Source organism: Macrobrachium nipponense, chromosome 11 (genome assembly GCF_015104395.2).
Source record: "Macrobrachium nipponense isolate FS-2020 chromosome 11, ASM1510439v2, whole genome shotgun sequence".
NCBI lineage: Eukaryota > Metazoa > Arthropoda > Malacostraca > Decapoda > Palaemonidae > Macrobrachium > Macrobrachium nipponense.
Window position 1 is genome coordinate 88802554 of NC_061087.1, and position 10000 is coordinate 88812553.

Below are 10000 nucleotides of genomic sequence, written 5' to 3' on the forward strand. Positions count from 1 at the left end.
CCCTCTAAACAGACACTTCAAGAAACACACGAGTCTTTCAACTCTTGCTTGTTTGTTTGTATGGTGTTTTTACTTTGCACGGAACCAGTGGTTATTCAGCATCGGGACCAACGGCTTCGCGTGACTTCCGAACCACGTCGAGAGTGAACTTCTATCTCCAGAAATACACATCTCTAACCCCTCAATGGAATGCCCGAGAATCGAAATCGCGACCACCGAGGTGGCAGGTCAAAATCATACCGATCACGCCACTGAGGCGCTACTTTCAACTTTTGCGTCAATCAGCTCTGCCACTTTCCCATCTCCCACTTTCAACCAATCTTCAAAAAAATACTCATTCAGTTGACCCAAGACAGCGAACACTTCAACGACAGACAGCATTCATCCATCTGCATCTTTTTACTCCGAGATCCATTTCCCCTTTAGCCTTTCACTCTTTATTTTCTTCGTCGTAGAACAAATTATACTCCCAAAGGAATTCGCTCATCTTTTCCAAACAATCCGCCATCCGCTCCCCCAACCCCCTTCGTTTTAATTACTTGCCTTCTTTCCTTTCTCTCTTTCATTTTGATTTATTTATTCTCCTATAACCCTGAATAGGACCTTCTCTTCTGTTTACGTATATTACAATTAATGAATTCACAAGGCAACAAATGAACCACAACAAAATATAAATATAACAATTTACACTATATACCATTAAAGACCAATTATGCAAGTTTACGAACAAGCAATAATACCCGACGGAAGCAATTAGTACCGGAAGCTTTTTAATTCATCATCTGGACGGGAGGGCAATTTTTTTTTTTTTTTTTTTTTTTGTTTTTTTTTTTTTTTTTTTTTTTTTAGAGAGAGGGAGCGGAGAGAGTTTTTTTTTTTTTTTTTTTTTTTTGAGAGAGAGAGAGAGCGAGATGATGACGATGAGAGAGGAAGATACTTTGCCTGCATATGGTAGCAGAGGGGCAGCAGTGGAAGAAATGAATGTTTATTCTCGGTTTTAATACAATTACCTATGCTAAAACCATTCATCCCTACACCAAGACGTGCATGAAAATGATTTACACCCAAAATTAAGAAGCAAACAAAAATCTTTCATGGCGTATTGTGTGTGTGTGTGTGTGTGTGTGTGGTGTGTGTGTGTGTGCGTGTGTGTGCGTGTGTGTGTGTGTGGTCGTTTTTTCGTTTCTGTAGAGTGAATTGGACCTTATGCTAATCCTGTAATGTCAGTTTGGATACTAAGCCTACTTGTAATATGTTTTTGCTCTGTTATGATCAGTTGTGCCTCAAGTAAAGGGTCGTGTAGACCGAAAGATCTTGGTAATTCTTGTCTTTTCATTTTCCTCCGTGGCATCACCTTTATTTATATATATGTGTGTGATATATACTACATATAAGTGAAGAGGGAGAGAAGTAGGTAGATAGTTCACTCTCTTTCCAGACCCTGAAGCTACTACATGGAGCTGGAATGTAACATTCAGACATTCAGGCCAAAGGCCAAGTGCTGGGACCTATGAAGTCAATCATAGCTGAAAATACATGCTGAAACAATTCTTTGATCATGGTAGAAAGTACGATGGAAGAAAGAGAATATGAACGGAGCCATAGTAAAATGAAGGAAAGGGTTTGCAGCTAGGGGCATAATACCTATAGTGCACGCACGAGGTGCACTGTCACCACTACCCCGCCCCACTATGGGGCTGAAGATAAATAGAGCTTATGAGTACAAATAAAATAACCACCATGCTACAAATTAAGCAAAAACAAAAAATTATGAAGGAATAAGGACTTGATAAAGATGCTCCCACAAACTGAAGAAATAATGTACATGAAAAATCGACCCATCAAAAAATAAAAATAAATAAATAAAATAAAATTTCTTATTAACTACCTAATAGATGAAAAAAGTCAACATCTGATATATATTTATAATATATAGTAATTACTGCTAAATTATATTATGAAGAAATAAGGACATGATAAAAAATATTCCCATAAACAAAAGAAACAAAGAAAAACGACAATAACTGGGAGATTTCTTAACTATATATTTATAAGCAAAAAGATAACTAAGCTGACTGACGTTGCGTCCGCCGAATGAAATATTTAATACCAACAATGAGAGGAATACACGCACACAGTAAAAATAGACGCAGATTTTTTTTTTTTTTTTTTTTTTTTTTTTTTTTGCATAACAAAATGGAATCACATTTCTGTTGACAATGGTCCGATTTTATTCCATACAAGAGCAATTTTGTCACGAAAGGCCACGGATATATGTATATCACACACAGGATATTGGAATAGCTCTCTCTCTCTCTCTCTCTCTCTCTCTCTCTCTCTCTCTCTCTCTCTCTCTCTCTCTCTATAAGAGAAAGAAAAAGTTAGAAAAGTTAAAGTGAGCCACAGAAACAATAATTTCGAAACACATTGCCCAGAGCCATTCAAAAGCATCCCTGCAATAATTAACATAAATAATGTTATTAAATATATTTACTACACAACGGTGAATTTTTGTTACTAACCATATCACATTTACCGTACAAAGATGAATTTATTTTATTAGCCTTGTCATTTACAGTACAAGGCTAAATATTTTATTGTGAACCACGTTATTTACATCACAAAATGAATTTTTTTATCAACCGTATTATCTACAGTAAACGAATGGTTTGTTATTAACCATATTACTGAAAGCACAAAGATGAATTTTCAGTTATCATATTATTTACAGCACAATGATGATTATTTTTTTATCAACTATCTTACTTAATCACAAGGATTCATTTTTGTTATTAACCATTTTACTTGAAGTCAAGTTGTTATCATTATTATTATTATCAATAAAAATACGAAAAATAGAGCAATAGCAATTACTTTTCATTAGTTTCCGTGAATGTGAAGGAAAACAAAATTATTAACATTACAAAGACGATTTCAATATCATTATTATCAATCAAAATACGAGAAATATAACAGAATAGCAATTACTTTCCGTTAATTTCTGTGAACGTAAAAAAAAAAAGACCCGAGAATTCGTGCAGAAATTAAAATAAACCACCAGAGTAACATTTCCCCTCCATTTTTATTTCCTCCCGTCGAGAAGACATCTAAGTGCAAAAAAAAAAAAAAAAAAAAAAAAAAAAAAAAAAAAAAAAAAAGAAAAAAAAAAAAAAAAAAAAAAAAAAAAAAAAAAAAAGTGCAACCCGACCTGCTGCCTCACTGATAAGTTAAAGAGCCTGAGGTCTTAAGTTTAATAAAATCTGACTCTCCTTCCCCCCTTTCATGAAAAGAGGATAATAGAATTAAGCCAACACTTATCCTCGCAACTAACATACGGCCCTTAGGGTCTGGAAAGGGAGTGAAATATCTACCTACTTCTCTCTCTCTTCACTTTATATATATATATATATATATATATATATATATATATATATATATATATATATAAATAATGTAGTACGAAGGAACACGTACTTGAGAATATCCTCAAATCCCCGGTAGAAAGGTAAGTGAAGCAGGGACTTGGAACAAGTACTTTCATGGTATATTCTACGAAACTACTTATTCCAAGTCCTTGTTTCTCTTATCTTTCTACCGTGGTTTTAAGGATAAGTATGTATATATGTGTATAATCTATATATATATATATATACTAAATATATATATATAAAACATATATATATTTAACATATACATTATACATATACATATATATATATATATATATCATATTAAATATATATATATATATATATATATATATAAATAAAGGTTTTTTTTGCCACGAAGGAAAAAAATGAAAAAACGAGTTGGGTCCGAATAGGACCGAAAGTACTCGGCCAACTCGTTTTTTCATTTTTTTCCTTCGTGGCAAAAAACCTTTATTTATACATAGCATCACGTTTTATATACTTCGTGATCAAGTTATTCATATATATATATATATATATATATATATAGATATATAGATAGATATATATATATATATATATATATATATATATATATATATCTATATATATATATATATATATATATATATATATATATATATATATATATATATATATATTATGCGATCATGATGCACTCTCTCGTACTCTCTCTCTCTATCTCTCTCAACCTCTCTCTCTCTCTCTCACTCTCTCTCTCTCTCTCTCAGCCACTAATTTAACAGAATGATCTTTCACATACTTCAGGTTGAGAAAAAAGGTTGTTTATTACGCTGGCTTATTCCTAATTCTTTTATCACAAATATTTCAATTCGGCATTTCTCTTGCGCAGTTTATTTTTTACTTCTTTATTTCTTTTCCCATACTAGGCTGCAATCTTAGTCATTTTCCAAAATGGCTTGCAATCTTAGTTAGAAAATTTAGGCTTGCAAAGCAAAACTTTATATTTTCACTGTTAATATTAGAAAAAACAAAAGTATCACACTATAGCCTTGGTTATTCCTTACATACCTACACAAAAGAAAAAAAATAATGTGTCACTTTTCTCTCTCTCTCTCTCTCTCTCTCTCTCTCTCTCTCTCTCTCTCTCTCTCTCTCCTTCGGACGGTTAGGGAGATCCTACTTTCTTTACCGTCTAATCCTACAGTCGGACCACTCTACCGTGGAAGACCTCCTTAATCCCCTTAGTAGAGATACCTTAATCTCCTCTCACTTGACTCTTTTCCCTTTATCCGCGCCCCTCCCTTCCCCACCACGCCCCCTGTAGTATTACTTTAGCCTTACCTATACGGTCCCCCACCCTCTCCTCCCCTCCCCCCATTAGGCCTAGCACCGCAACAGGTACGATTCCGTTACAAATCTCCTTCGATCTACGCTAAATATAATCTTCGCATCTTGTGTCCCGTGCGCCGGTCAGGTTGATGGCGTGGATGTGAGATTTGGCAGTGGAGGGCGCGACTAAATATTACATTTTGAAAGGTAATTCGAACAAAGAAACTGAAACAATGATTCATACTGAATAAAACCGAGTGTGTAATTGTGTCATGAGACGCCAAATGCCAAGCAAATAACCTTTGAAAATCTTATACGCTAAGAAAAATAAATAAATAAATAAATATAAATAAATAAAAAGCATATTTCCAGCGAAGTTCACATCTCCTTGACTACATTGAGCAAACTGTGGTCAGAAGCCCAAATCATCTTCAAAATTCTCTCTCTCTCTCTCTCTCTCTCTCTCTCTCTCTCTCTCTCTCTCTCTCTCTCTCCGGAGGATAAACTTTCAGGCAAAATTAAATATACATGCCTTCTTTTTAATAACCATGTTGACTTAATGCAGCTAATCTTAACATAGCCGATATAAAGCCCTTTGAGAAGTCTCCGACTAAAAATAGTATATTTGAACCTCTGCGCTGTGTGCAGTTCAATATGCGAACTCTTTCTCCCTAAAACGTGCAATAGCACGTGTGCGCGCACGCACACACACACAAATAAACACACACGCACATGTGTGTGCGTGAGTATGTTTATACCTATAGACCACCAACCACTACACAAATGCATCACAGCTAAATAACACTAACAATAAATAATGAAAAAACTCAAATGATGAATAACTTGCAAGTATACTAAAAAAAATAAACAAATAGAAAAACATACGTACAAATATAAAATAAAAAATCACATCTTTAAGAAAAAAAAAATTTGTTCCAAGTTTCCGCTCAGTAATCAGATCAGAGGAGAAACCAGGACGTTGGGATAATTTTAATTTGCATAAAACGAAAGTTCCTGATCGGCGGAAATTAATGAGCAAACTAAAAAAAAAAAGGCAAGTTGCAAAATATGAATTCAATTCGGGGAAACTTCTGCAATATATGACTGTAATGAAGAGCAGGGGTAAAAATAAAGAATCTCATTCCGATTGTGGAGAGAGAGAGAGAGAGAGAGAGAGAGAGAGAGAGAGAGAGAGAGAGAGAGAGAGAGAGAGAGAGAGAGAGAGAGAGAGAGAAATTCCACTGTAAAAGGTCCACTTCGCCATCGCTGGCATTGGAGGAAAGGATACACATATTTGCTCTGATAAATCCCACAGATGTTCCGTCACTTAGCAATTAGTAGGTACAGACAGAAAGTTTAATAATCTTTTTTCTATTCTTCATATAATTAACATAATTAACAGAAGCAAGCGTTGGCAAGAGAAAATTAAAGTGTGAACAATAAAGAAAACATGCCATGGACATCATACTTTAAAAAAAATGCAATTTTTTTTTACAAAAATGCAATGCCGAAATAATGAAGATCTTATTCATAAAGGCTTTAACGGAATAACTTTAAACAAATACTGGGAAATTCTCAATGTAGTGATGAAACTGTTGTATAATAAAAGTTCACGCTACATATATTAATTGTATTATTTGTAAAAGAGAAAAACAAAGACATTCGAAAATTTGATTTTATCTTTTACAATTAACACCATTTATAAATATATTTGTAGATTTTTATCATACAACAGTTTAAATAAATCTCGTCAAAATTTTATTACCGCTCATACGCAGATACACATACGCAATAGCGGCTCTACCTCATCCAAGCGTAATTACGCTGAACTATAAAGAATAAAGATTTCGAAATCTCTACATAAAGAATAAAAAAACGCAACCTGTCACAAACGTACCAGGGAGATGACAGTGTGCACGCAGCCTGAGACGGAAACGGACGCACATGTGCGAGCCAGCTGTCACAGGTGACCAGAATATTCCCAATCTATAAATAATCAAGATAAATGATTCAGTGCCTCTCCAAATGATCTGGGCGAAGTGGCGTATGAATGACGTCCTCCCGATGATGAATTGCATCCTGGCGAATCGACGGTGCGCCTCAGAGAGGAACCGAAAAGGCAACCGGTTCAAATGAGCAATTTGAACGCAGCTGTCTGTCTGTTGAAGAGTGAACGCAACTGTCTGTTTAAGCGCGAACGCAACTGCCTGTTTAAGAGTGAATGCAGCTGTCTGTTTCAGAGTGGACGCAACTGCCTGTTTAAGTGTGAACGCAACTGTCTGTTTAATAATGATCACATCTGCCTGTTCAAGTATAGGTAGCCTACTCTCACTCTGGAATTCAGTATTTTTGTTAACGAGAGAGCATGAAAATCTCATCTACATATGCGTATGCGTTTGTATTTTGAAATATACATGGGTACAAAAACGCTTTGCCAAGACAGCTACATGATACCTTTTTATACATTCGTATGGCTCTAATAACAAGTTAAAATAAAAAGAAAATTCCCCGTGCTCAATTAAACAATTTGAGTCAATGTGTCTGTGTTACTCTCCTTCCATATTTCAGTACTTTTGCTTAATGTAACGTCCAATGAGAAAGCTTAAAATTATTCTCTTTAAATGAGCCTTTATGTTTGTCACTAAACATATTCAATGGTACAAATGCCTTACGTGTATTGGCCGGATATAGCGACAAGCTAAAATTACTTTGTTTCACTTATGGTCTTTTTTAAAGAGGAATTTTATAATGTTAGATTACAGATATATATATATATATATATATATATATATATATATATATATATATATGATATATATATACAAATATTGAGGATTTCATTTGACTCTCTCTCTCTCTCTCTCTCTCTCTCTCACTCTCTCTCTCTCTCTCTCTCTCATGGAGCTAAAAATATCAGAAAGAGCAAGCAGAGGTAGATTAATAGTGCCCAAACTATACCAGGAACAATAAGGAAAGCACACAGGACATTAATCCACTACGCACCAGCATCGACAATGCAGCGTCTATTCAATGCGTTGCCAGCTCATCTGAGGAATATATCAGGAGTGAGCGTAGATGTGTTTAAGAATAAGCTCGATAAATATCTAAGCTGCATCCCTGACCATCCAAGATTGGAAGATGCAAAATATACCGGAACATACACTAGCAACTCTCTGGTAGACATTAGAGGTGCCGCACACTGAGGGACCTGGGGCAACCCGAACTAGATGTAAGGTCTGCAAGGTAAGGTCTCTCTCTCTCTCTCTCTCTCTCTGTACACACAGACACATGCGTTATATAGATTGGGGATTTTATTTAAGCTTCTATAAAGGGAAGCTTAAATAAAATCCTCCATAAAAGGACTTTCTTTAGACAGCCTGCTAATAAAGAGGATGACAGCCGCTGTATCTTTTATAGTGAGAGAGAGAGAGAGAGAGAGAGAGAGAGAGAGAGAGAGAGAGAGAGAGAGAGTAGGCAGCAGAAATAAAAAAAAACCCAGAGGGCATAAAGGAGAATGGTGGGTAAGGTTGGGGAAGGGAGGGGGGAGAGGAAGTCAGAGCGAGCCCAAATCTGAAATCTGAAAACTACTGCAGTATTTAGGACCCATAATCAAGTCACGAAGAACTATTCCCTTTTATAGTCAGATTTCAATCGTTAAAGGAGAAGGTAGGAAAAGCCTGAGAGAGAGAGAGAGAGAGAGAGAGAGAGAGAGAGAGAGCAAAATACAAAGGGTTAAGCGAAAAGGTAGGAAAAGCCAGACAGAGAGAGAGAGAGAGAGTACAAAGGGTTTAGGGAGAAGGTAGCTACGAAAAGCAAGCGAGAGAGAGGGAGTGGTAGAGATAACAACAAAAGCAATGATGAGGCACGGCACAAAAAGACGCGTTGTATATGGCACAACCAAAGGAGAGAGAGAGAGAGAGAGAGAGAGAGAGAGAGAGAGAGAGAGAGAGAGAGAGAGAGACTTTTCTTTTTGGATTGGTGCAATGGTTTCCTCCTGCCATTTTTTAAAAGTGAAATAGTCTTTGTTACTGTCGCCAACCTTTTGTATTGTTATTCTACTGCCATCGCAGTATCGCGATCAAAGGGAAGAACTACCTCATAAAAGAGAGAGAGAGAGAGAGAGAGAGAGAGAGAGAGAGAGAGAGAGAGACGGGAAAAGCAAAATAGAGGTATTGGTATGAAACAGGAATCACAAAGAAAATCTGCAGTGAATATAGACAGATATACTGTACAAAAAATCCACACTATATATTATATAAATTATATATATATAAATATATAGATATAAATAAAAATAAAATAAATATATATATATATATATATATATATATATATTACACATATATATTAATATTTCGCAGCGCTATAAAATACCTTTATCAAATGTATACTGAAAGCCAGGACGGAAAAGAGGGAAGAACCAATTCATATCAGCAACTGACTGACTGATTGACCAATTTATAACAATAAACTCGGTTTACAACAGCAATGATATAATCAACCCTTGTTATTTTCTGACTATTACCTTTATCTACACCTTTACGCAGTAATAGCTACAACGACAATGACCAATGACTCATAACAAGTCTGAAATAAAAAAAAAATCACGGTAGCATGAGTCTTGAAATGGGGAAATAATTTCACAGTTATATACTATACTCGTACGTGCATATATTGAAAGATAAATCTGCACTGAAAGCTTTCGGGGACACTGTTCGATTCCTTTTTTCAATCTCTTGAAAAGGGGAATCGCTCAGTTTCCCGAAGGCTGTCTGTACAGATTTATCTTTAGATGTAGTGTGCACATACACATAACTGTGGATTTGTTTCTCCAAGTTTGATATGGTTTCACCTCTGCTCTTTAGTACATCAGTCATGTTGCAGAGGTCGTGCCTTCTTGTTGACGTGTGAATTAAGCAAGCCTTTTATCAGAAAGGTTTCTTGCTCGTAAGAGCAACTCGAAGCGGTCTTGACTAAGTCCTCAAATTTAGAAGGGGTCAAATGTAGCACCAAAATAATTATATAAGAAAGATCATGCGTAATCACCACGATCTTTTATTCTTACGAATTCGTTTCCACAAGGTAACTTCGGCCAATGGGTCAAAATTTAACAAGTACAAAGGATGCCAACTATCCTGTTGAGGAGCAACAATTGGGACAAATCCCTAACTAGCAGATGTTGCTACTTTCACCTGACACGATAAGGTCGGGTTAGGAGGTTTTAATGTCTGATGCTGCCACCGGTTTTGTTCTGCTGGTTACGTCAAAGCAACCTG

The 10000-nt window shown here is 35.6% G+C and overlaps 1 protein-coding gene across 8 annotated transcripts in view; it reads right to left on the minus strand.

The window, feature by feature from the left end:
- Positions 1 to 10000, minus strand: part of LOC135207178 (fat-like cadherin-related tumor suppressor homolog) — a 304650-nt gene that overhangs the window by 169302 nt on the left and 125348 nt on the right. The gene's annotated exons all lie outside the window — the stretch shown is intronic.